The sequence below is a fragment of the Mirounga angustirostris genome, unplaced genomic scaffold, assembly GCF_029215605.1.
Source record: "Mirounga angustirostris isolate CCGP_5_RB_7025 unplaced genomic scaffold, mMirAng1.0.hap1 SCAF_13, whole genome shotgun sequence".
Taxonomy (NCBI): Eukaryota; Metazoa; Chordata; class Mammalia; order Carnivora; family Phocidae; genus Mirounga; species Mirounga angustirostris.
In genome coordinates, this window is record NW_026991721.1 from 40,218,918 (window position 1) to 40,246,765 (window position 27,848).

At 35.4% G+C, this 27,848-nt stretch overlaps 1 protein-coding gene across 11 annotated transcripts in view; it reads left to right on the forward strand.

The window, feature by feature from the left end:
• Positions 1–27,848, forward strand: part of SOX6 (SRY-box transcription factor 6) — a 606,783-nt gene that overhangs the window by 128,158 nt on the left and 450,777 nt on the right. Inside the window, exon 3 of one of the 11 annotated variants that reach the window (XM_054512035.1) lies at positions 534–615. The exons of the other annotated variants lie outside the window; for them this stretch is intronic. The gene's annotated coding sequence lies outside the window, so the exon portion shown is untranslated. The remainder of the gene's footprint in view (positions 1–533; positions 616–27,848) is intronic. 11 annotated transcript variants of the gene reach the window in all.

Here is a 27,848-nt window from a genome sequence, read left to right on the forward strand (position 1 = left end):
TGTGAGAAAGATAGAGGGGTATAGAATGGAGAATGGGAGAGACATACACTAATGTCAGTGGAACCATTTTGTAATTACATTGTTGTAATATAGATGATAACATTGGTGACATTATATAAATATATATTGTGTGAATCAGTGTAACTTGAATTGTTGTAATAGAGGCTTTTAAACAAACTGCTGAGAACACAACATACTTTTGGGAATAGGTAAAACTTAGAAGGAAGTGGTAGGAATGGATTAACTGAGAAGCAGCAGATGGGGATTCTAGATAGTGAAGAATAACATAAACACAAAAATAGTATAGGCCATAAATAAATGTAAGAACAAATGGACTTTAGAGTTGGGTTCATAGGGCTTTACTCTCATCACCACTTGGTGGGATTCCAGACAAATTCCTTTGCTGTTTGAAACTCAATCCCCTTATCTATAAAATGGGTGTGGTTGTTGGGAAGATTATATGATGCATAGAGAACATTTATTTTATATCTGGCAGATAGTGGGTCCAATAACGATTAGTTTCTTCTTTTTAGACATTCTATATCTTCTGATGAGGAAAGAAAAATGCTTCAAGAAGGACTTTGTGACCCCTCATCACTTTGTATAAGAGCCCAGGTATAATATATATAATTTATGAGTATAACAAATGTTCCCATTTATTTCCTATTTCCATGACAAATGAAGATTGCATTGCATTTTTGTGGTCCAATACTAAGGCTTAGGTAACTTTAACGCTCAGTTTCTTTACATCTTCTACTTTTAACTTATATTTAAAACTATTGGGATTATTGGCTAAACTTTACATACAAATTAAATAACTTTACTACCACAACTCAATATTTTTCAGAAACACTTCTATTTATAAGGGACTTATGCATTGAATAAAGAATTGGAGAGTATCAGAAACCCTAAATTTTCCCAAATCTTGAATTCATTTGCATCTATCTATCTAGCTATCTATTTATTGAGGTATAATTGATGTATAACATTATAGTAGTTTCAGGGGTAAATTTTTATTTTATGAATAAAATTAGTTTTGATTTCAAAAAGAAGTGATATAAGATACACAGAAGTGATATAGGATACAAAGTAAAGTTTAGAAACATTTGACCTTAAAAAATAATCATCCTTTAAATCTCCAATCATCTTATATAAGACCTTATATAAGAGCACTGTCAATGTGCACTTACAAAAATATTTTGGATACATGGGAATTTAAAAGTGATTTAGCAAAGCTAATCTAGAAAACAGAGAAATCTTTTTATTTCTTTCCTGAAGAAAAAATTCAGGACTAGTTAACTAACTGTATTTGCTTAAGAGAACTAAAGAATTTACACAGTTAATAAAAAGTGATAAACCATAATAGTTTGGGAGCCAATTTTTAGCACTGTTTTTGGCTCTTGAATACTTAAATTAACATATACAACTCACAGGTGTAGTACATAATGTTGCCGATCCTGCCTAGTGAAGAACCACTTCTCGTCAACTGCTGGGTGCTGAGTTGACAAGGATCTTGCATGGGGTAGCACCTGGCTTCATATGCCCCCTTTATTATAGATTGGTTCTTTGCATTTGTGAACCTTCCACTGACCTTGATGACAGTTTGCTTGGTTGAGAGTTACCTTATTTTTAGCTTAAGATATGTTGCGCTAGGATGCTTGTAAACATGTTGAGAGACTAAGTTTTGTTGAATCACACAAAACTCCTCCACAGGGCATGAACTGAAACTGAGGAGCTGACAATATTAATAATTCAGCATTTGGCAGTATTGTAGGTATTAATGCATTTATAGTTCAGCTTGACAAACTTTGACCCAATTACATGCAAAAATGAGTTTAGTTGTCTCATTTTAGTTTCTGATGAGTATGTTTTATACTTTTTTTCAGCCTATACATGTGATAAAGAAAATATTAATCTCCCCTTAGAAATGCAGGGTTCATAGGCCACATGACTATGTGTTGTAGAATAAAAACTATGTATTATAATAAATTGCCATCTTGATTTAATGAAAATAATGTTAGGAATTTTTATATTACATTATGGCTGATTTGGGATATTTTAAATTGCCCATTTATTAAAAATTTCAAGGTGAAGTACCTATTTTGGTATTTCAAGTAAACATTTAACTCCTAACTTTAAATGACCAGTAAATTTATGTACTCTATGAAGGAAAACTATATAAAGCATTTATCAGAAAAATTGAAACATGCTAATAATAATAAATACTTATAATAGCTAAGTATATTCAGTATTTAGGACTTAAAGTTATTTCACAAAAATTACTTTCATGGGGAAATAAATGTATCTTCCTGTATTAAAATGCCATAGGAGTGACACAATTTCTATTAAATTATTAGTAACTCTAGGACACGCCTCATAATTTGTGTGGTCTAGAAATAATATGGCAATGACTGGAGTGGAAAGATCCTGCTCCTTAAAATTTGGTGTCTTGTTGAACTGTCTGAATAGTCTATGTCTGTCTGGCACATACCAAATACATCTTACGATTGCAAAAGAATTATTTTTAGATATCTAACATAGCCTCTTTTGGACTGACATAACCACTTTGTTGTCAGATTTCCTTTTTTGAAGAAGGTAAATGAGAAGTTTAAATTTTCATATAAACAAAAAGTATATTATTTGGTCCTTGAAGTATTTGTGTCCATATTCTTACCTAGAAATCCTTATTATTATATTCAAGTTGAATTACAAGGAGGAAAAGCTTATAAATTTAAAATAACATTTTGTGGTGATAAGATGTGGTTTACATTACTCGGTGAAAGACACTGACTTAATAAAACTGAAAGGAAATAAACAAATCCAATGGAGACTATTTTGTTTTGGCTGCTTATAAAGCTGATTTTAACTTTTAATAAATTTCAGTATAGTCAGAGACTTATGTCTCAATATTATATTTTCACTAACATAAATCTTTAAATGGGCAATTATGTCCGCATGATGAATATGGGGGTTAATGATGGTAATTTGCCACCTGTGTCATGAAACAGTTCCTTTTGATCCTTATGTAAAAATTTCCATAGTTTTCTTGGTAAGTCTTTAGAGTTTAAAAAAAATCTGAATTAAAAAGAAAAAATTTAACACTATAAAAATCTCACTCTTGCCAAAAAATGAATCATGCATAAGATCTGAAAATAAGTAGAAGAGAGTTAGAGATATATTTTAGATAGCAGATTGGATCCATTCAATGAATTTTAGGATTGTCTTTATTATGCTATGGTAATAATAAAATGGCATTGTGCTACAAGCTTAGTAATAAAAATGGAATAGATTTTAAACCACAAGCTAGTTTAGTAACTTAAGCTCAATATCTCTCCACTTCTGTATCACTTGCAAAGGAAAATGTACTACATCTCTGTGAACAACCTGAATTTTTCTTGCCCTGGAAAATCATAAAGTCCAACTTGGCTTTTGACACAGCCTAAGCTATGTGGATTAGGTAAAACTGATCTTAAAAGAGAAAAATTGGAGACTCAGCAAACCCTAGCAGATATTTTGACACACACTTGGAGCTGATAGGAGTCGTCATAAATTTAAACATTACCTTTCCTAGCACAGAAACTTCACTAATAAATGGCTTTGAATATTTTATGAATGATTGAGGGTCCTGTTTGTTAATAAGTCCTCTGGAAACTATGACTTTTTTGGGATGGTTTTGCTTTTGGAGGAAGGAGTGTGGAAGAGAAGGTACTGATGAAGTGTCATATAATTTTACAAGTTGCATAACTGCTTTTAACTATGAAACTATCTCTGATTAAAATAACAATTGAGCTTGTAATTTTTTCTGAACAGCTGCTGCTACAGGGGGTCATTACCTTGGAGAGCTTGAAAATAATCGTACTCCTGGTACATGAGTTATGTAGTCTTGTGTTTTACAGCAAAGCACAAAGTTTAAAGCCTATAGAAGAATGTTATTTGAAAGCTGTCAAACCATGTTAAAAAAGACTGCATCGTCAAAAGGCCCTGGTGGCCACGATTCTGCATGTAGCCTTGTCTTATTCATTATAAAATGCATGTTTATAAAGTTCCACAGAGCATCCAATTCCCAATTCACTTATATCAGCAAGACTTAACTTGCTCATTAATCTAAATTCTTTTGCAACTTTAATCTACATGTTTAATTAATCATAAAATGAGGCGGTAAGTAATTTCAGCAATGTGTGGCTTGTTATCAGATGCATTTAATCACTCTTCTGTGAGCTCATTTGGAAACACCTGAAGATGTCGAGTGCAGTTTGAATAAGCATAAATTATTCTTTGTCAGTGTACTTCACTCAACTAATAAGACATTAATTTAAAAGGCACTGTTTGTCATTTTTAGATCTTTACCAATATTTTTAGCTTAGCAATATAACTCTAATTGTATATATGATTCATAACTAGTGCCCGACATAGGAAAGGGTAAGAGTTTAATTCATTTTTCTTATTTACATGTAATTATGTCATGTAATCTTAGTTTTTAATGAGGATTAACCATCTTGTAAGTATTCATATGATTTTGGAATAAGGTACTAATGAATTATAGTTGGAAAAATTATTTGTTGGTACAAAGGCTTGTGATTCCTTGTTTCTTGCCTATGTTAGGTCTGAAAGGACTTGAGGTTTGGGAGAGGGCATTTATTTGAGAATATAGGTATTGCACAGAAGTTATATCATGCAGATGTTAACCTTAAAATAATCCAAGTAAAATAGCTACATTCAGCTATCTCAAATAATAACATATGTAGTCCTTGTATAGGACCAGATAGCCTAAAATAATGACAGTCCCATTTTCCCCCAGTCTCTTAACAATATTGCACAATTGATGATTGCATTTTTTAAAAGGCAAAAACCAAGAGCAACAATAACAAAAACCCACTCATAGTTTCAGAGAAAAAAAAATCATGAGAGCTGAATGGGTTATATAGCTCGATGTCAGGAGTATAGGAATAAAAATTGCATTTTATAGGATGTCATCACCTGTCCTGTTTATGCCATGAGAGTAGTGACATACGGTAAGAATAATTATCTCAGTGGAAACAAATTTATTTACCTGCCGTGGAGCATCCCTGCTCATCTTACTCATGAACTCATCTCACTCATATGCTATCTATGGATTGTCAGCAGTGAGCCAGAGGGGATGATTCCTGAAAAGGGAATATTGGTTTGAGCTGAAATATAGCCATATTCTCCATTTTTATTTGATGTGCACATCTCCTGGGCTACTTCCCTTTCTTCAGGGATCCTTTACACTGAGCTAATAGTTATTTATATGTCCACTTCTTGCCCTATGCCTCATGACTATGTAAAAATTTTTCTTCCGTTTTCCTTTCTAAGGGAAAACAAAATCCCAGAAGAACTCTTTTGTATAGTTCAAGTCATACAGGCCATAGCAGCACATTGCAGTGAAATGCCATTTTCTCTTACTTCACTTAAAGCCCTATAAGTGGTTTTCTTAGAACCACTGGTGAAAACTTAACCCCTGAGGCCTTTTTTAGAATTATCCTTGAAAAACAATATTTCATTTGGACTTAACTTTCTTAATAAGAATACTTTTTAGATTTTTGAATAATCTTAGTGGGTAGACACATACAGTCTAATATGAAGGCTTGCTGTCAGTTTTTCTTAACAAAAAACCTGAAACTTCCCTAACTCTCCTTCTCCTGGGAAAACCTGAGATAATTTTTCCAAATGGATTTATTTTCTCGTTTGTTGTTTTGGGTGCAAAGAAAGAACACCGTGTTCCCCTTCTTTTGCCCCAGTTGATGCGTGAGAGACCTGACCCATTTCCTATCAGGTCCTTCCACGCAAAGACAATGATTATTTCATAAAATTCTATATGCTAATTGTAGCTATTTGTATGATGTACTTCAAGAGGAAGATAAACTCAGTTCCATGCAGCTTTTATACTCTTAGATGTTTGAATATGTGCTTATGCAGAGAGATGTATATATATACACAACTTTACCCCAAATGCATACACACTGACACTTGCCCAGTTACAGACAAGGATATACCACTTAACCATGCTTCTCCAGTGGAGACTTCATCTCCACTGGGTTAGAATGTACAATACCCAGAATATTGAGCTACTCTGCTGGGTGCAATAGAATGAGTGGGCCTTCCATCCCCAGTTGAACTGACAGAGATGGTTAGCAGGACTCTGACTTTACTGCTAACTTCTATGACTAAAGGACAGCATGCTGGCTAAGGAAGGGATCACTGATGGTTGAGAGGGGGGAGGAAGGATGAGTAAGGAGCATGTGCAGTGTGGTGTCCACTAACACATGTGCTCTAGGGGAAGGTTTGGAAGTCCTGCATGGACATCAGAGAGAGCAGATGAGTGAGAATGTCACGATGTAATTGGATACAGGCAAGTCTCAATAGTTATGTTAAAAGTGGGAGAACAATGTTATATTCAGCTGTGCTTTGTGTTACCTCAGGAGAATTCCTAGTATCTTTCTCTCCCCAGTCCCCATCTTGCCAACAAGTGGCAAGTAAAATTCTGTTGTATTTTACTGAAAAATTCATGTGTTATTTCCTACAAACACTTTGATTTATGCCCATCCATTTTTTCCTTTGAATCCAGGCTTTGTGAACATTGCCTTTCTATAGCAAACTAGTTTTCTCACCTCATTTGAAATTGGCTTTTATTAAGAGATCATTTAGGTATCATATCAGTATAATACATATATGGTGGGTTTTTTTTTTAAAGATTTTATTTATTTATTTGAGAGAGAGAATGAGATAGAGAGAGCATGAGAGTGGGGAGGGTCAGGGGGAGAAGCAGACTCCCTGCTGAGCAGGGAGCCCGATGTGGGACTCGATCCCGGGACTCCAGGATCATGACCTGAGCCGAAGGCAGTCGCTTAACCAACTGAGCCACCCAGGCGCCCCATATATGGTGGGTTTTTAAAACATTTTTATTTATTCATTTATTTGAGAGAGAATGAGAGGGAGAGAAAGGACATGATGGGGGGGGAGTGACAGAAGGAGGTGGGCTTAATCACAGGACCCTGGAATCATGACATGAGCCTAAGGCAGATGCTTAACTGACTGAGCCACCCAGGCACCCCATATTTGGTGGTTTTATGAGAAGTTCTTATCCTAGATGTTCAAAGCTCTGCCCAGAAAATATTTTTATAGATCCACATAACCCTGCTCACATACGAAAACAAAGTATTAGGTTATACAGGTCGTTAAGTATGTATTTAGTTATTTCTCTGGAATTTGCATGAGAATGGGTTGACTTGCAGTTGTGTTAAATTTCCTAGTGCCCTAAGCTTAGAAACTTTGTGTTTTTTGAAGGCAGCATCTGAATCACTTATGTTCAGAAGAACATAGTAATACCCGTAATTTTAGAATTGTTTATATTTTCTCTATACATATATAGTATTGGCATAGTTATTGTTCTTATTGGCATCATATTAACAATGTGTTACAGCCACTAATAATCATTTATTCATATATACTTCCAAGTCTGTATTTGACAATCCCAGATTTCACTAATAGTAAATGAGGAAGCAATTTATAATTTTCATATTGCATTCTTGCTTTTTTTAAAAAAAAATTTGCTCCCCCTTTCGTAGAGCATATGACCTATTTATAAAAAAGACTGACACTTAATTACCTGATTTTTTAGTATTTCTTTTTTTATTTTTATTTTTTTAAAGACTTTATTTATTTATTTGAGAGAGAGAATGAGATAGAGAGAGAGTGTGAGATGGGGGAGGGTCAGAGGGAGAAGCAGACCCCCCGCTGAGCAGGGAGCCCGATGCGGGCCTCGATCCTGGGACTCCAGGATCATGACCTGAGCCGAAGGCAATCGCTTAACCAACTGAGCCATCCAGGTGCCCAGTATTTCTTTACCTATATCACAAAAAGACATCTCTGAAATATTCATAGGCTGTATTTGTAGGCAGTCTCCAACTTACTAATAGGTAAAGTTCTGAAAGTTTATTGTTTGGAATTTGGAATTGATATTCTCATAGAAACCAGGTTATAGATGGTGACTTGGTTCACTGGGCAACCTACTGATACCCATTTACCCCATAATATGGCTGAATTATACTATTGACAGTACTATAGTAGCTAACTAGTGTCTGTTAAATGGTTTTGGTATGAAATGTCATTTTGAATCTTGTTTTAATAACATTCTTTTAATGAATTTCTGGTGGTAGGATTTGACTTTTCCTACTTCCACTCTACCAGTGCACAGCAGTGGAAATAAAACACCCCTTGAAATGGAATTTGGGGGGTGAGGCTGACTTCTTGATGTCTCTAGGTATTGAAAGAAAGTAACTGGTATCCTGACTGAAGTAGGAGGGAATTGGTGACCTTGGTGGCCCTGGTATAGAGATGTGTGTCTGTTTTATAAATGAAGGGTATATCCCACTGGAGCTGGGATATATACTGATATATATTGATACATATTGAGAGAGTGAAGAAGGAGCATTTTTAAATTTTACACTAATGTGCTGAAGGGTGGAGAAGATCAATACTTTTGCTCATTCACCATGCCTCACAGCATGTTCCAAGTATTTTCATTGTATGTCTTGTACATACTCATTCCCACCCTCATAATTTTGGCTTTCAGTTTTTAAGTTGTAGCACTGGTGAGAGTAGTTCCATTTCTAAGCGGAAAACAATTTTGGAATATATTATTGATTAGATCTTATGTAAGGTGAGGTGACACAAGTGTAGAGGATGCAGCTGAGGTTGACTCAAAGTTAAATATTCCCAAATACATGACAATTCACCCAAATGAAGACCAGTTCATTCCTGTTTAACTACCTTATGTCTTTCAGGTATCAGAAGAAAGTCATATTAAAGTGCAAATGGGTAATGCAAAGTTTATTTGGTTGCACATAGAATGTCATCTTAAACCTCAGCAGTTGAATCATGTTTATCCCTTTTACTTCAAAGCTGGCAAGTGATATAGTTTTTTGATTGCCATGGGGGCAAGTATGAAAAAAGGAGAGTAGCAGGGAGAAAATGAGAGAACTGATATTTAAAAGATTCTTAAGATTTAAGTTGTTAGTTTAGAGAAAACAGTTTGATGAGTTACAGGTAAAATAGAATTCGGTTCCCCCCCAAAATACATGGCTCAAAGTGGGAGGGAAAAATGCTTGACAATACGAACCGTGTCTTTTTCTTAACCTGGGGAGTTGGGGAAAAAAACCAAACCATTTGGCAAAGTGAAAACTCATGCCTACCAAGTGGAAAATCTGATCTTTTATCATCTAAGCACAGAGTTGGGTAACTCACAAACAGAATTACCCAGTGTATAGGTTGCAGTGGCAAGAAGCCAACAGTGAAATCAAACTCATAAGCACCCTATAGAAAGCCCCTCAAATTACTGCTGTGCTGTTGCCAGCTGTAGGGCCAGGGAACAAGAACTGTACAGATCTCTGGGGAATGGCTGGGTTACTTAACACAGCGTGATTGGCTCTGTTCCTACTCCTGTTTTCTTTGGTTGACAGCTGACCACCATACTGGTTTGGTCTGAAACAAGACTGAAGTGAACACAACCACTTATATGCACCTTCCTGTTGTACACTGCTCTCCCACCTGCCGCCCCCACCCCCAACTCCATACATACCTTAGAGACCTTGCAAAAGGAGAGAGAGAGATGTAACAGTGTCTTTGAGTAAAGCACACTGGACGTGGGTGACACTTTCTAGTCCTTTTAGTCCACAAATCCATCAGATCTTTAGAAGAAGAGTTATTTCCTTGGTCTTTGCTTGTAAGTGCCAGAATTTATTGAATGTAAAAAGAATCACATCTTAAATGCTTCTAATTTTGTTAACTTTTCTTCATTTTAAATCATTGCTTTCTTCATTATCCTAGAGCTGGAATGGTTATTCAGAAGCCATCTAGTCTCCCTCTTGCCCTTAGATAAACTCTTATAGGTAGCTACTTCTGTCTTACAGTATTTCAAAAAAGAAGATATCAAAAGATACCCCAAAAGGCCCTAGATGGCTTCAATCGCTACATTCCATGAATTAGAGAAACCTTTGAATGAGCGAGGTGGTGGGATCTTTCCCTGTAATATGAAACCCATGGATTCACATGTTCTAGTTCCCATTAAGTTTAGAGGCTTTCAAAGTTTTTTTGACTGATTTAGAGTAAGGAATAATTTTTTTATTTTGACCAAGTATGTAATATAACATAGCTGAAATAAAGTTTTCATGAACAATACTTACCCTTAATATGCACAATGTGTTCTATTTTCTCTTTTTTTCTCCTTGCCTCCTCTTCCTTTGTTTCTTCTCTCTCCCTTCCATTCTCTCCTTTTCTTTTTAATAAAAAAATGCCAACTGGCACTCAGAAAATTGATTTTATTCATCAACCCATAGTTTGAAAAATACTCATTAAAATAAGCAAGCTTTTTTTTTTTTTTTTAAAGGCTTGATCTTCATATTCTTTGATCTACCATTGTTTTTAAAGAATTAAGTCTCTTCCAAAGGACACTAATTCCATTGCCTGTTTTGGTAATATTATTAGGAAGATAAATTTTATACCTCAATAGTGGCATATGATCTATTAATAATACCACATATTAAGTGCTTAGTTATACCAGATTTTATATTAAATACTTTCTATTTATTTGTCATGAGAATTTTCTCATTTAATCTTCATAATTACCCTGAGAGGTAGAAACTGTTCTTACACCCATTTTTATAGTTGATAAAATTGAGGATCAGAGTAGTATATCAACTTTTCCAACACAGTAAATGATAAATCTTCAAATTCAAGATTGTTCGACTCAATGACCATGCTGTTTCTCTTAACTCTAATAACTTCTTAATTTTGGCTTCAAAAAAACATTAAGTGCCTTTATATAAAGAGTCTGTATCACAAAGCAAAGAAAAACAGACTTGTGATGATGATTGACATATATTTTTAATAATGTAAATGGAAACTTCTTGATAAAGTAATTTTCACTCTAAAAGAAAAATAGAAAAAGGAAAGAAGAAAGAAAGTAAACCCTAACGCCATGGATAGAAAAAAATTGCTGCTTTATTTAACTCTTGTATAATTAAATCTTGTGAAAGTTTTCTTTTTAAGGAAAAAAGAAATAGATATACATGGAATTACATCTTATGCTACAGTCCAATATATTTTAGCAAGTCAGAGGAACTCAAACATGAATGAAGAGTGGAATTTTCCTCTCGTTTTCTATAATAACTGTGTTTTTTGAAGAGAAAAATGGAGGAAAAGATGACCATCATGCCTGGTTTTGAAGAAAACTTGTTTATATGTGTAGTACATTGGAGAAATTGTTTGGGATCACTTTGACTATGCAGACATGTGACCACTGAAATTCTTAAGCAAGGTGTGGAGCTATCGGCTCCATAAAATTCATTAGGTCAAATAAGAGTGATTATTTTTGAAGGTAATTCACTTAGCTCATTTTTCCAATCTTTCTCTGGAAAAGGGAAAATATTTAAGAAAGAAAGTAACAATGGATACAGTTGGGTTTTATGACCTCTTTTATTTCTGTCCTGAACCTCTGCCACAATCTTAGGGTTAATACTAGATAATTTCTATCTCTCTTTTCCCCTCTCTGTATCTTTCCTTTCTTCTCCTGTGACTTTTCTTTCCTCTCCTTCTCTCTCCCCTCTACCTTACCCTCTATTTTCTCATCTTCTCTGCCCCTTCTTTCATTTTGCATTTTTATGTGCAAACCTAGTAATCTAGATTATAACCTTCATTCTCTTGTTAGAAAGATGATTCTTTTTATCTTCTAAATAAGGTGGAAATGGTTGTTGTTTCTGTTTATTAAAATGATCTTGAAAAATAACATCCTTTCTGTATTCTTGAATTCCACTCTTTCTCCCATAAACCAAATAGATTTCAGAAGAAATCTATTGTCCTATTTCTGGAAAATGTTAAAATGTTGCCTTCTACTTTATATATTCTTGGGAGTAAGATGTGTCTATGGTCTTTGTATGACCACTGAAGAGAGAACCAAAGATTCCACACTAAAAATTAGCACTGATCCAGATATTTCTGCCACAGTAACTATAAATGAACCTTTGTAAGTATACTTGTTTATATAAGGAGATGGAGTTGCTCAATATGTGATTGCTATGTGATGCTACCCCAGAGGAGAATTTGAAAGGAGGCAGGTATGCTAGATCTAAGCCTCATTGAACTCAAGGTCAGGATTCTAAATCCAGCCTCCTCAAGGGTACTCAGACAAGGTGGAATAAGATGAAGTTGGATTTAAAGATACTACAAAAACATGCTTTGAAGTCCTGAGGAAGGTAAGAAGGAGTACTTTCTATGATGGTAGAATGTAATAAGAATGTGATCAGTAATAGGTACATGACTGGGATATGTTGATGAAATTGTCAAATATTGCTGTGGGTAGACACAGGCACATCGCTGCAACCATGCTGGGCAAATACACAAATGTACAAAACACGGGGCAATTTTTAGTGTGTTGGTACAGTGAGATGCAGAACAAGAAAGAAAGCATATCTATATTCAGATAAATGGGAGATAAAGGAGAGCAATAATTCACTGTTAGTTGGGAAAGAATTTGTAGAGTTGGTGGATTTTTTAAGTGATGGTTTCCCTGGCTTATTGAGTCTAAAGCAATAGATCAAATGTTACTCTGGTGTTATCTTCTTTATCTATTTTATTTGTTTTTTTTTAATTAAAAATTTTTTAAAAAATTTATTTGACACAGAGAGAGAGAGAACAAGCAGGGGGAGTTGCAGACAGAGGGAGAGGGAGAAGTAGGCTCCTCACTGAGCAGAGAGCCCAATGTGGGGCTTGATCCCAAGATCCTGGCATCATGACCTGAGCTGAAGGCAGACACTTAACTGAGTGCACGCCTCTTGTTTGTCTATTTTAATGTGAATCTTTAAGTAGAATCACACTTACACATTTTTTAGATATGGATTCTATTCTTGATTCAGGGTTCTTCTGCATCTTAGGATCATGCACTGCTATCAGGATGAAACCTCTCCCATAGCACTATTGGTTCTAGTAGCACTTAAAGGTAACCAAAATAACTGAATTTTTGTGATGGGGCAAATACAGCAAATATTATGAATTTTTTTTTTTAAAGATTTTATTTATTTGACAGAGAGACACAGCGAGAGAGGGAACACAAGCAGAGGGAGTGGGAGAGGGAGAAGCAGGCTTCCCGCTGAGCAGGGAGCCCAATGCGGGGCTCGATCCCTGGACCCTGGGATCATGACCTGAGCCGAAGGCAGACGCTTATCAACTGAGCCACCCAGGCACCCCAAATATTATGAATTTGATTCCTATGTGGAAGTTAACTTTGTTTTGTTCTATACTTTGGGCTTTAAATCTAACCTTGGCCAGCCTTGTTGGTCACAAGGAGGAATTGGCTAAGAGAAAGTAGACACATTACCAGCAATCTGTAATCTACTTAGGAAACCTCATCCCTCCTCTTGATCACTCTTGATTTCAATGTTTGACCTTTCAACTATTTCTAACAAAGATAGATAATTCACTTTCCTTTCTCTTTAGTCTCTTATTTAGCAGTTCCATTAAATATCTGTGGAGTGGAAACCAATTTTGCATACAATGTTGGAATGATTCCATAATAACAATCTGCTTTAGGACATGTTTTCTGCGTCCTGTGTGTTTCAGGGTAAGGGGGACTGAAGAGAACTACCATTTATTGAACACATGTGTTATTTAATTTGTACAAGAGCTCTGAAGTGACAATTACATTTAGATAAGGAAGCTATTTGGCATCAGGAAACAATCCTAGTAAAAGAGCAAAATTGCCACAGATTTTATTTAAAAAACAACACTTGAAGAAAATGCCACCTTATCTTTGCCATTATAGTGGGTTGGAATGAGAAATAATTGAGATATAAAGATATAAGTGAGAAAATATGAATGATGAGACATAAATTATTACTATTTGCCTCACCTCCACAGTGAATTATTAGAAATAATGCATCTAAAAGAGGAAATAGCACTGTAATTAGTTTGACTTTGTAACATGGTATCTCAGAAAAGACAATGATTCATACTTCTGCTCAAGTGAGAAAACACTTCTTATTCTAATTTACTTACATGTATATTGACTAGATAAGGGAGCCTTGGTAGAACCACAGGCATAAACTATTTTTAACATGTTCCTATAATTTGACCCCAGGGAAAGGGATCTTTTGATGCAAAGGGTCTTTGATGACAAAAGATATCCTAAAATGACATAAATTTCAGTTTCTACTTCTTGCATTCCCACTTGAAGTTTCAGAGATAATAATGACCAATTTTTAAATAAAATCCCCCCCCCAAAATAAGTGAGGTCAAATGTCTAAAAAAGGTGAGGTAAAAGGTAGAGGAGCTATCTTTTCTTTATTTTTTACTTTAAAAATGTGTAGAAATTTTGTTAAGCACCTAATACTGTGGTTGATTTGTGACAGATTGCTTAATAAATATTACTGAAATGAAATGTGGAAATTAATATGAGTATATTCATTTATTCATTCTTTTTTTTAAAACTCAGCAGACACTTACTGAGGGTTTAATATGTTCCAGATAGACATGTTTGAGATTTAAATGTGAATAGCCTATTAGAGCCAACCTTTAAGTAGCCTAAAATCTAATGGAGAGACAGGTAGAGAGAAAATATAACAACATATTTGTCTTAGAATTGAGATATGATTGAAGTAAGATACATAGAATTTGAAATTTTCCAGGGAGAGCTTGGGGAAGGCTTCATTGAGTAGGTTAACATTGGAACTGCTTCTTAAAAGAGCAGTTATATATAACTGCTGTATAAATACAGAGTTACTTAGAGGAGATGTGAAGATAGAGAGAATGTTCTGTTCAGGGAATAGCACTTGTAAAACCACCTAGACATTAAAAAAAAAAAGGCTTGGTATATTTTGAGATTTCTAAGAATTCAGTATCATTGCCACATGTGGGGTGGAGGGAATGGGTAAAGGAAGTAGGCTGAAGAAATACACTTGAGAGTTTTTGGTGGCATATTTCCTGATATGAACCTGGAAAATGTTTAATTTCAACTAATTAATTTCGGTAAGATATGGATTTTTCTAGGAAATTACCCATTTTATTAGAATCTCCATGATGCACCTTTTAGTGCCTTTACTACAGCACATGAGATATTAAGCTGTTAAAATGATGACATTGTGCATAGAGTGACAAGATATGGAAGGAGTTTGGAATGATGTATTGAAAGAGTTGCTGGTCACTTTTCCTTAAAATCGTCCTTCCTGAGTTGTTTTTTGAACTGCCTTTTACTTTGTCAACCAGATTTGCTAGACACTTATAGGTCAGTCAAATGCTCTAAATCCTAAGAAGTAAAGACACTAGGTGTTAACATAAATACAGTTTATTTTTGGTTAATAGTTTTTATTTCTATTTTTAAGAGAAAATGTAGAATATGCAAAATATGTGAATGCATATCATCTTGCTAGCTGCAGAAAAATGTTAACTGGGTATAGTTTTGGTTTCTACATTTCTGTGAACTACTTATGATGCATACTTTTTTTTTTTTAAAGATTTTATTTATTTATTTGACAGAACAAGAGAGCAGGAGAGCACTAGCAGTGGAAGGGGCAGAGGGAGAGGGAGAAGAAGGCCCCTTGCAGAGCAGGGAGCCCGGTGTGGGGCTCGATCCCAGGACCCTGGGATCATGACCTGAGCCGAAGGCAGTTGCTTAACCAACTGAGCCACCCAGGTGCCCCTATGATATATGCTTTTAAGAATTTATTCCGGATGTAGGTTTCATTTTCACATAAAGAGAAGGTCAGGCTTTACAATGTTTGTTATTTTCCATTTACTTTTTTCTTCCAGAGAAACACCTCAGAGGTTCCAGACTTCATTTTAAAGAAATTAAGAGTTCCTTCAACTTTAAATTGCTTCAGTAGGTCACTACCAGATTATAGAGAGCATGATGTGCTTTACAAGTTGAAAAGTTTTCCACCAAGTAATAGCAGCATTGAAAATTGTCAGAGAAACAACTAATTAATCTCTGCTCCTTTACAGCTGTTTAATGCAATGCATAACTAAAAGTCCTGTTAAATTAATTAATGATTTCAATTATGAACTTTTCTCCAAAATGTTATGATTCGTATCAGGCTGATAATGCAGTGACCTGGGAGTGTGAAATCTGTGTTATGAAGAGAGTCGCCAGTTAATTGATTCACAAATTATTTAAAGTTTGTTGCACCCAAGGGAGTGCTCAGTTTCATGACAGTCATTTCTTAAAGTGTACAAACTCCTTTTTCACCTTAAGAATGTCTTCAGTTAATAAGCATGATAAAATGCCGGCATGTTTCTGGGGCTATGAGTAATCTTAACATTTATGATATAGAATCTGTAGGTTGACTACGTCGAAATTAAATCTATATTGGAAGGAGAAAAAAGTTAGCTAAATTATCAATGACTCTCATGGTAGTTTTTTCATTGCTTTTTACTTTTACTAATTTTAGTTTTGTAAACATCAGTCCTTAAAATTTCTTTTTTTTCTTTTTATGCATTGAGCATATTTCATGTTAAAAGACAATATAATTATGCATTCTTAAGAAGCTTTTTTTTTAAGGAAATTTTTAATGGGTAAATAACACAATATAACTTGTTTTGATAATTGGCATTTGAAGCATTTGGATTGCTGGTAGGTCTAAAATGCCTAGCCTTAAAAGTTGAAGAAGGTTTTAACTTCTCAATGTAAAAACATTAATTTCTGTACAACACTTTGAGTCTTTTTTTATAGTATATAGGACAAAATTAAGAGAGTCTTTGCTACCAATATGGTTGTTTTACCTGTAACTTAAATAGCAAATGAAAGTGTATATATGTATAAGGAAGGGAATCAATAGTATCATTAATATTTTATAATGTATTTATTAAAGTTTTATCAATTTTTTTAATGCTGGGCTTGAGCTGATTTCAGTTTCGATGATATGACCATAAATAAGAATCTTTTCTTGATTGTCCATGGCTGGCTGAGGTAGAAGGGAGTGAAGTGATACTTGAGGAGTGACTCAAGCAGAAGAAGGAAGCAGGGAGGTCTCTGGCTATGAGTGGAGGCTATATTCTTAGTGACCTCTATAGTCTTTTCTGTTCCATACACATATTAGGGCTTAATGAATAGATAAAAAATCTAGTGCTTTTAGGGTGGTTGAACAATATCTTTAGTACTTTCACTCCAATTTGATAGGCAGTGTAAGAAAGATATTTTTAATTTAATTTAACTTCTTGAGAAAATTTTGTCTCTCAGCTCTGAATTGGTAAGATGTATTTACAGGATGGAGCAGGAAACTTATATCTTGGAAAAACACTATGTTTGCAAATTTTACTTATCCTGATGACTCCTGTGTTTCACTACCCCCCCTTTTTTTGACCTAAGAAAATTGCCCAAGGAGAAGACAAAGAGAGAAACAATATTATTAAAAATAAGTTTATCTCTGTTAAACTTGCTGCAGGGCAAAAAGAAATGGACTTGAAAGGGAAGTAAATTTATACTAATTTTTGCATTGTAGGAAATGTACTATTTCAGACACTGACTGACTGCTTCTGTTTTCTAAAATTAAGGAGCCTATAATCTCAGCACCATTAACAAGTGCTGTCATTCAGATACACAGTGTCTGGCTGATTTAAATAAAATGAAATGAAGATAGTTGTTTCTGGTCCCTTGGCTTCACTCATTGCCATAAACATATGCTCTGCGTCCTGCTTCTTTCCATCTTATTTATGACTTTAATTTGTTGTGTGGGCTGCGCTAGAAATTAAATTTAATATAATTCTCCAAGGGACCCTGTCATATAATAACATGGTAATTTCTGTGTATCCTTTTGAAAAATGAGGAAATTAATTCTTCCTGACATGTTCTAATTATTCCAGTGTGAACGGCAAATCCGTTTTTCCTAGCCCCTGAAGTGTTCTAGGCAAATGGCTGGTGTTCAAAGCTGAGGTGCTAATGCTGACCAGCAGTGCGTTTAATTTGAAACATGAGCAGACACCTTTCAACACACCTTTGTAATATTGGAGTACTTTACAGAAATTAATTCACTACTTATTTGGCAGCCTAGCCTTGGGGTTATATTTTTTTATTCATCAATACTATAGTCATGTTAGCATAATATTTCCCGTTTCCTTCAGTGCTTGGTGTCTATGTATGAAACTTAGAGTGTGCAATGGAGAGTTCAACTGTATGAATGACAGAGAATCCACACACTTCAGAAATACCAGTTGTATGCCAAATTGTATTTACACTTCATAGAGAGGTGTAGTAAAGTCTTGAATGTGAATTTAATTATAGTCTATGCTTAGCAGTTTTAACTGAAATTACAGTGTAGGAATTATTGGGACAATCTTGCTGTGAAAAGACTACTGTACACTCTGCTGCCCTGTTGTAAATTTCAGTTGTAAAAATTCAGTTTATTATACAGGGAATGATACTATGAAAAGTTAGTTTGTGCATAAAATTTATGGAATCAGAATCTCAAATTCTAAACTCTGACTAGAAAGATGTAGCTATACCCTGGGAGATAAAGGGTTAAAGCCATTTATTGGTGCTATTGGCCATATGAGGTGCATGACTTACTCATTTGGGTCCTTTGAACTCCTTCGTAGGTCTATGTGACATTTTTTATAGGAATAACAAAAATAACTTCCTGATACGTGGCCCTTTGTGTGTAATCTTCATTGTAAAATTAGCCATTATACACTTCTCTCATCAGGGCAATCATTTGTGTCAGCCCTGATACAGTTCCTTTGTTTCAGTGAGCAGTTGATAAATGCCATTACATATTGGCCATTTATTGTTATAATTAACAAGACAAGTTGAATGCATGAGATTCTACTTAAAATAGAAGATGGAAATACAATTAAACTTAAATAAAAGAAGTAGAATTGTGTTTGGAGTGGTGTAATCAAGGTTCTTTGTTTATCTGTTTTTGTATCTCTATATTATATTACCTTTAAATTTTAATTTAAATAGGAGGAATGTGAATGATAATAAATAATTGTTCTGATAAATAGCATTAATATTAATTAATTAATACCATATTTTTTCCATTGACCATTCAGCTGCTAGATAAAATTTTATTCTCACTATCAATCTACTGGGTGCTACTGTCAGATTTAGATTATGGACAGGAGGAAACATACTTAACACTTCTCTGTCTTAGCTTTCCTTTATACTAGATCAATGGAAGAAGTAGTCTTCTTTTGGTTGGAAACTGGGGAGAAAGACTTCTTTATTGGTCTGTCTTGGCAGTCTTGAACTTCTGGGGGTAGGCAAGAGAACATAGCAACATGCTTCTTCCCATTCAAGTACATGTCCCTCTATTGTTCTTGTCAGAGTAAGGTTATTTCTGTGGCCCATTGTAAGGGTAGGAGATGGCAGAAGGTATTGGGAGGTAAAGAGGGAGCCAGGTTGTCCCATCCTAGACCATAGACTATAAAAGTTGCTAAAGATTTGCTGATCACGGACTTCTCCTTTATGCTCTAGGGTAGGAAGGGAAATCTACTGCCCATCTGGCCCTTCTTTTCTTTTTCTTCTCCTTTCCCCCCGGGAAAAGGAGCCTGAAATTATGGAGGAATTAGCACGAAAGAACAGAGACAGGCTATATCAGATCCTGTCCTTGCTAGACCAGATCATTTTCAAAGCCAGATACATCATTTAAATAGAACTGATTGAAAGAAAGAATTCAGGATTAAAGAATCAGTTCAATTCTTGGCAAATCTTAACTAGAGAGAACAAACTGATGGTTACCAGAGAGGAGGTGGTTAGGGTTAGGGTTGTTGAACAGGTTAAAATGAGCTACTCATACGTGCAGTGATGCATTACCTAGTTCCATGCTCTTTCTGGGAAAGAGACTGCAATAATTTTTGTATGTTTCCATCAGGATGCTGCAATCAGTGGTCCAGCAAAATAAGTGAAAAGAAGTCGACAGTCCCTAATTTCGAAGTTCTTTCTTTTAAAATGTTACTTAGGCTCAGTTTTTAGTCATTTTAATTTTTAAAAATCTTTTACTATAATTTTAAGTTAATATCCAGAAAAATATGTTAAATTTATTTCTATATACTTTTAATTTCAATCAAAGAAACTTGATGTGTATGTTCAATTTTATTTAAATAGATAAGTTGGGGGCGCCTGGGTGGCTCAGTTGGTTAAGCAACTGCCTTCGGCTCAGGTCATGATCCCAGGGTCCTGGGATCGAGTCCCGCATCAGGCTCCCTGCTCAGCGAGGAGCCTGCTTCTTCCTCTAACCCTCCCTCCTCTCATGTACTCTCTCTCTCTCATTCTCGCTCTCTTGAATAAATAAATCTTTAAAAAAAAATAGATAAGTTGGAATTTATTATTTATTTTGCATACGTGTGTATATATATGTATATATATGTATGTATACCCACACATATACACACATAGACACACACAAATAAACACATGGATACTTTTAAAAGGCCCATATTTGATTTATCTTCCCCCATTAAACTCATTGATCCTTTTCTTTTACATCAGAATGTTTCATAAAGCATTTTCATTTATTTTTCAAGTTTATTCCAATTTGTTTACTGATTACTATAGTTTAGAACAAGATTTTCTCTATACTCACATATGTTTATATTTTTACACCAATAAAAACAACATTTATTAAGCATGTGCTGTATCCCAGGCACTGTGCTAATCACTTTATGTGCATGTCTCATGTAAAACTACAAACAACTCTTTGAGGTAGTTACCATAATTTATGAATATGAATATACTTATAAATAAAAACATATTTTATTATTTTATTCATGAGGGAACTAAGCACAGAGAAGTTAAGTAATTTGCCTACAACTGCATAGTTAATAGGTGGGGGAATGAATATTTTAACATATCAAGTGCTTAGAACAGTGCCTGTCACATACTAAGCCTTCATTGAATGTTAATTGTTCCTGTTTTTGTGTGTGTTTATGTGTTAGAATGCTATGGGTTCTGAATTTCAACCAATATTTGTTGACTCTCTTTATTATTATGAATGAGATCATGAGGCTTCCTCAAGAAAAAGTGAGGAAGAAACTAGACTAGTTGATCTTTAAACCTAGCTTGTGAGCTTAGCTACTTTTAAGAGCTTCAATCTTAATTGGTCTAAGCAGATAGTCTTTGAGCACCTGTAACATATAACGTTCTCTTTTAGGTTCTATACAGTATATAAAATGTTTCTACTTTCACAGAATTTACAATCTGATGGTTGTTGGTGTAGGGATATGGGAAAACATAATGACTATAATACTGGGTTGAATAAGATTAATTTTATATTATACTTCAAAATAGTTCAGGAGAGAATTTATAAGTCCTAACATTCTTAAATAAGCTCATAGTCTCAACCAGATTTTATGCGTGGTTCACAGGATCAGGTTAAGATTCTATGAAAGGATAATAATTTGGGGGTTAGGACGCAAGGTGTGGTAATTGCCGACATATTATGTTTAAGCTGCTAGTTGGACCAATATGTGGAGATGTCAAATAGATAAAATGACAGCAAAGTGACATTTACTGAAAACTTCCTATGGAAGAAGCACAGTATAAATAAATCACTACTTAGAAGACATTTTCTCATTTAATCCTTTTAACAACCTGGAAAAGTAGGTATTTTATGATCAACCCTATTTTACAGATAAGGGAACTGAGACAGGTTAAGTACCTTGCCTAAAGTTTCAGAATTAGTAGGTGACAGAGCTGGGACTTAAAATTAGATCTATGTGATGCTCTGCTCCTTTTTTTTCTTTTTAAGATTTATTTAATTAATTTATAGAGCGCGTGCTCTTGGCTGGCTCATTTGGTAGAGCATGCGACTCTTGATTTCCGGGTCATGAGTTCAAGCCCCACATTGGGCCTGGAGTCTACTTAAAAAAAAAAAAAGTGGAGTGACCAACAGTATCAAATAATACTGAGAATTTTAGAAAAATGAGGATTTGTCTATAGGAGCTTATTGGTGAGGCCAGTAGCCAGAAGCCAGAGGACTGAGGTGTGAAGATGATCGGGAAGTGGTGGCAAAACTGTAGAATACTTTCAAAAAGAAGCTTGGTGGCTTAAGGAGTGAGTGGATGGGGCAGTCCTTTAATATTAGAGAAACCACAGCATACCTACTGTGGCTGAGAACCATGATAGGAACCGTGGGACACAGCTTCTCAACTGGTATGCTGTGCAAAGTTTGGATTACAAATGAAACTGTAGAATACTTTCAAAAAGAAGCTTGGTGGCTTAAGGAGTGAGTGGATGGGGCAGTCCTTTAATATTAGAGAGACAGAGGGCCTTTTTAAAATATTGGAATAAGGAGAACATAATTGTTGATATAAATAGAGGGCAGCAATCAGGAGAGAAAGAGAGGGGAGGAAGAAAGCTGAAAGAAGAGAAAGGGAAGAAGAAAACTTTTTTCCTACTTCTTGAAATAGTTTTGCTCCAAGATATTTTTGATAGATTATTCATTTCTGAGGGCTGCTGTAACAAAGTACCACAAACTAAATGGCTTAAAACAACAGGAAGTTATTCTCTCACAGTTCTGGAGGATACAGGTCCAAAATCAAGGTGTTGGCAGTGGAGCTTCTGGAGGCTTGATAGCAGGGGTTGGCATGCCTTGGCTTGCAGCTGCATAACTCCATTCTCTGCTTTTGTCGTCTCGTGATGTTCTCCCTGCATCTCTGTGTCTTCACATGGCTGTCTACTTATAATGGCTGCAGTCAGATTAGATTAAGAGCCCACTGTACTACAGTATGACCTCATCTTCATTTAGCTAATTTTATCTGCAGCTATGTTCAAATAAAGTTGCATTCTGAGGTATTGAGGATTAGGACTTCAACATATCTTTTTCTTGGCAGGGGGACACAATCCAATTCATAACAGTGGGTATTTATGGATTACATTATCTTTATTTTTTTATTTTTTATTTTTTTAAGATTTTATTTACTTATTTGACAGAGAGAGAGTTAGCGAGAGCAGGAACACAAGCGGGGAAGTGGGAGAGGGAGAAGCAGGCTTCCTGCCAAGCAGGGAGCCCCATGCGGGGCTCGATCCCAGGACCCTGGGATCATGACCTGAGCCGAAGGCAGACGCTTAACGACTGAGCCACCTAGGCGCCCCATGGATTACATTATCTTTAAATGCAATACAACTCTGAGCTGTGTTTTAAGTATATCTCCCCTATTGTAGTATTATTTGTTCATTAATTCTGCAGATAGAATGTGGGTAACTTAGAGTTTTGGGTATATGAAGCTAACACGCTGTTTCTAGTTGAGGTGTGACACTTTGCTCACTTAGTCTTCTAATGTCAGCAGTGCATTCCATGTACTATTATGTGAATTCAAGAAATATTTGTTGAATACCTACTGTGGCTGAGAACCATGATAGGGACCGTGGGACACAGCTTCTCAACTGGTATGCTGTGCAAAGTTTGGATTACAAATGTTCCAGGATATGGATCCCTCCAGCCTTAATGTTCAGGATAAGCACCTCTAGCCATTAGCATCCTTGAGAGTTTCCTCCAGCATGCCATACAAATCTTAATATTTTCTCTGTGTGCCGTGGAATATAAAAGATGGGGAGCCCTTCTGGATTTACAGAGACATATAAATTGTCCCTGCCCTCTGGGAGATTATAATCTGGCTGGTAACTAAGAACAACATATGAGGGGCACCTGGCTGGCTCATCTGTTAAGCGTCTGCCTTCCACTCAGGTCATGATCTCGGAGTCCAGGATCCAGGCCCTCATGGGGCTCCCTGCTCAGTGGGGAGTCTGCTTCTCTCTCTGCCCCTCACCCCACTCATGCTCTCTTCCTCTCTCTCTCAAATAAATAAATAAAATATTAAAAAAGAACAGCATATGAATGATTTAGAATGGAAGCTGGTGTGTGATAAATGCCAAATAAGAGATTAGAGAAGGCTTTAAGGAATAGGTTGAATTCGATGTGATTTATGAAGACTGAGTAAAGTTTTTTATAAGGGATGAAGAAACATTATAGGTAGGAAGTAAGGCATGACTCAAGTTGTAGATGTGTGAAAATACAAGGTATTTTCATGAGGGGGGAGTAGGGCATTGTTTTTAAGAGAAAAGGTTCTATATAGGAAATTTATAAAAGACTAGTAAAGATGGATTGGGGTCAGCTAGTACAAATGATTTAAGGACTGGGGTCATGTCTTAGGTATTTTTGGTCATCTGTAATGTCTAGGGAAGTGCCTTGTATATGTTAAGTGTGCAGTAAAATAAGTTTGGTTGATTGGCTGATTGAAGCCTTAAAACTGGGGAATAGTAAAGTCAAAAAAAGAAGAAAAAAGAATAGCATATTCTAACTTAGGTCTATTATGATTATTATTACTTGATGATCTAAAGGCTGCTTATTCATTCCTGTTTTCCTGGTTATTTTAAAAGTTTTATTTTTTTTCTTATTGTGTGCCTTTGACTTGTTTAATTTAGTAATAAGCTGAATAATCAACAGACCTTGAACTAGTCTGTCAACTGAGTCATACTATTGAGATGGGGGGAAAGAAGAACAATGACAAATGTTTTAAAAGAGTGTTTTTCTTGGATCCTCAACTCTGTGGTCAACTTATCTTCGACAAAGTGAAAAAGAATATCCAATGGAAAAAAGACAGTCTCTTCAACAAATGGTGTTGGAAAAATTGGACAGCCACATGCAGAAGAATGAAACTGGACCATTTTCTTATACCAGCACAAAAATAGACTCAAAATGGATGAAAGATCTATATGTGAGACAGGAATCCATCAAAATCCTAGAGGAGAACATAGGCAGCAACCTCTTTGACCTCAGTTGCAGCAACTTCTTGCTACACACATCTCCAAAGGCAAGGGAAACAAAAGCAAAAATGAACAATTGGGACTTCATCAAGATAAAAAGCTTTTCTATAGCAAAGGAAACAATCAACAAAACTAAAGGCAACCTACGGAATGGGAGAAGATATTCACAAGTGACATAGCAGATACAGGGCTAGTATCCAAAATCTATAAAGAACTTGTCAAACTCAATACCCCAAAAAACAAAAAATTCAGTCAAGAAATGGGCAGAAGACATGAACAGACATTTTTCCAAAGAAGACCTACAAATGGCTAACAGACACATGAAAAAATGCTCCACATCATTTGGCATCAGGGAAATACAAATCAAAACCACAATGAGATACCACCTCACACCAGTCAGAATGGCTAAAATTAACAACTCAGGAAGCAACAGATGTTGACAAGGATGCGGAGAAAGAGGAACCCTCTTACACTGTTGGTGGCAATGCAAACTGATGCAGCCACTCTGGAAAATAGTATGGAGGTTCCTCAAAAAGTTAAAAATAGAGCTACCCCATGACCCAGCAATTGCACTTCTAGGTATTTATCCAAAGGATACAAAAATAGTGGTTCGAAAGGGCAGCTGCACTCCAATATTTAGAGCAGCAATGTCCATAATAGCCAAACTATGGAAAGAGCCCAAATGTCCATTGACAGATGAATGGATAAAGAAGATGTGGTATGTATACAATGGAATATTACTCAGCCATCAAAAAGAATGAAATCTTTGCCATTTGCAGCAACATGGATGGAACTAGGGTGTGTTATCCTAAGCGAAAAAAGTCAGAGAAAGACAAATACCATACAATTTCACTCATGTGGAATTTAAGACAAAAGAAATGAGCAAAGGGGAAGGGAAGGAAAATAAAATAAGATATAAACTGTGAGGGAGGCAAATCATAAGAGACTCTTAACTATAGGAAACAATCTGAGAGTGGCTGGAGGGGAAGAGGATAGGGGGATGGGATAATTGGGTGATAGGTATTGAGGAGGGCACTTGATATAATGAGCACTGAGTGTTATATGCTGATGAATCACTAAATTCTATCCTGGAAACTAATAATACACTATGTGTTAACTAAATTGAATTTAAATAAAAATTAAAAAAACCCCTTTTTCTTAGGGGGAGGGACTCACTGAAAATTTAAAAAGCTAACCAAAATGTTAATTAGCTCATGTTTTCAACACCAAATTTCTTCATCTTTAAAATGAAGGTGTTCAATATATGTTAAGAAGAGAAAAAAAAGAAGAAGTAGGTAGCAGGAGGGGAAGAATGAAGGGGGGGAAATCGGAGGGGTAGACGAACCATGAGAGACGATGGACTCTGAAAAACAAACTGAGGGTTCTAGAGGGGAGGGGGGTGGGAGGATGGGTTAGCCTGGTGATGGGTATTGAGGAGGGCACATTCTGCATGGAGCACTGGGTGTTATGCATAAACAATGAATCATGGAGCACTACATCTAAAACTAATGATGTAATGTATAGGGATTAATATAAGAATAAAAAAATTAAAAAAAAATGAAGGTGTTCAAAAAGATTTCCTGCTTGGGCCCTTCTAGATCTAAAATTCTATGATCCTACAACTAATAGACTGTATTATTACATAGTTCATATTCTTAAAGGGAAACTTGTATACATATTGCCTGCTTTGGCTGTTAGCCTCTAAGTTGGTGTTTTATGTAGATAAGTACATCATTATACAAAGATGATATAAAGATAATTTGGAATTTGCAAAATATATAAAAGCAAGCAATTAAAAATAAGTATAAAGTATATTCTAAGGTTAACTTTCCAGTTCTTGACATAACCCTCCTCTGAAGATATTAAATTTGATTACATTTATAATCATGTGATTTTTAACAGAAAGAAATATACGTATGCAAGTCATTTGTACTCTGCACAATTATTAGTATTCATATCTTTATTTTTAATCAATATTCATTTTGTTTCCTGTTGCAATGGAACACTGAAGAAATAATTCTTGCAATTTCATCTGCTGTGCAGATGAGTCCTCAATTAATAATAACTAAGTTAACTGTGATGAATACTATTATTTATCTTGCATATTGAACAAGTAGTTATATACTTATGGCAGCTTGTTCAAACTTAGATTGTTATTGTAAGTTAGATTGTTACCATCTAATATGTAATATAACATCTAATATAAACCTGAATGTTAAGAAAACATCCAAGATATAAATATATCTTTAAATATTTGTAATTACCATTTTTTTCTGTGAATGATTTTATAAAGTATAGTATTTTTCTCTCAAGTGATTATTTTTAATGTTTAATTTATATAGACTATAGAGATGGCATCTCAGACAAATATTTGATGTAATTTTCTATTCATTCACTCACCAAACATTTCTTGAGCACTTGCTTATGCACCCAGGGTTCTGCTAAAGGCTGAGGAAACAAATCTAAACAGAATAGGGTTGGGCGCCTGGGTGGCTCAGTTGGTTAAGCGACTGCCTTTGGCTCAGGTCATGATCCTGGAGTCCTGGGATTGAGTCCCACATCGGGCTCCCTGCTCAGCAGGGAGTCTGCCTCTCTCTCTGACCCCCCCCATGCTCTCTATCTCATTCTCTCTCTCAAATAAATAAATAAAATCTTTAAACAGAATAGGGTTACTTATGTCAAAAAGCTTATGCGTTAGAGGGGCAGATGAGATAGATACGTAATTATAGTACATTATGCTATCCCATGATGAAGGTTTTTATAAAATGCTGTGAGCCAACAAAAGAAGAAATTAATTTTAAAAGAAGACGTGTAAAGGAAATTTTGATCAAAGCAGTGACTTTGAGTCAGGTATTGATAGAAGAGTTGGATTCAAAGAAAGTAAGCCCCATAATGGCTGAATCTCTGTCTTGTTCAGTATTCTATCTCTTGTGCCTAGAACAATGCCAGGCACAGAAGAAGCATTTTAATAACTATTTTTAAATGTGGATTCAAACACGGGGCATGAAGATTTAAAAAGATTTAAAAAGGACATGCCCAGAAGCAGGAAAACCATAGGCAGAAGCATGAAGACATGGAAGGT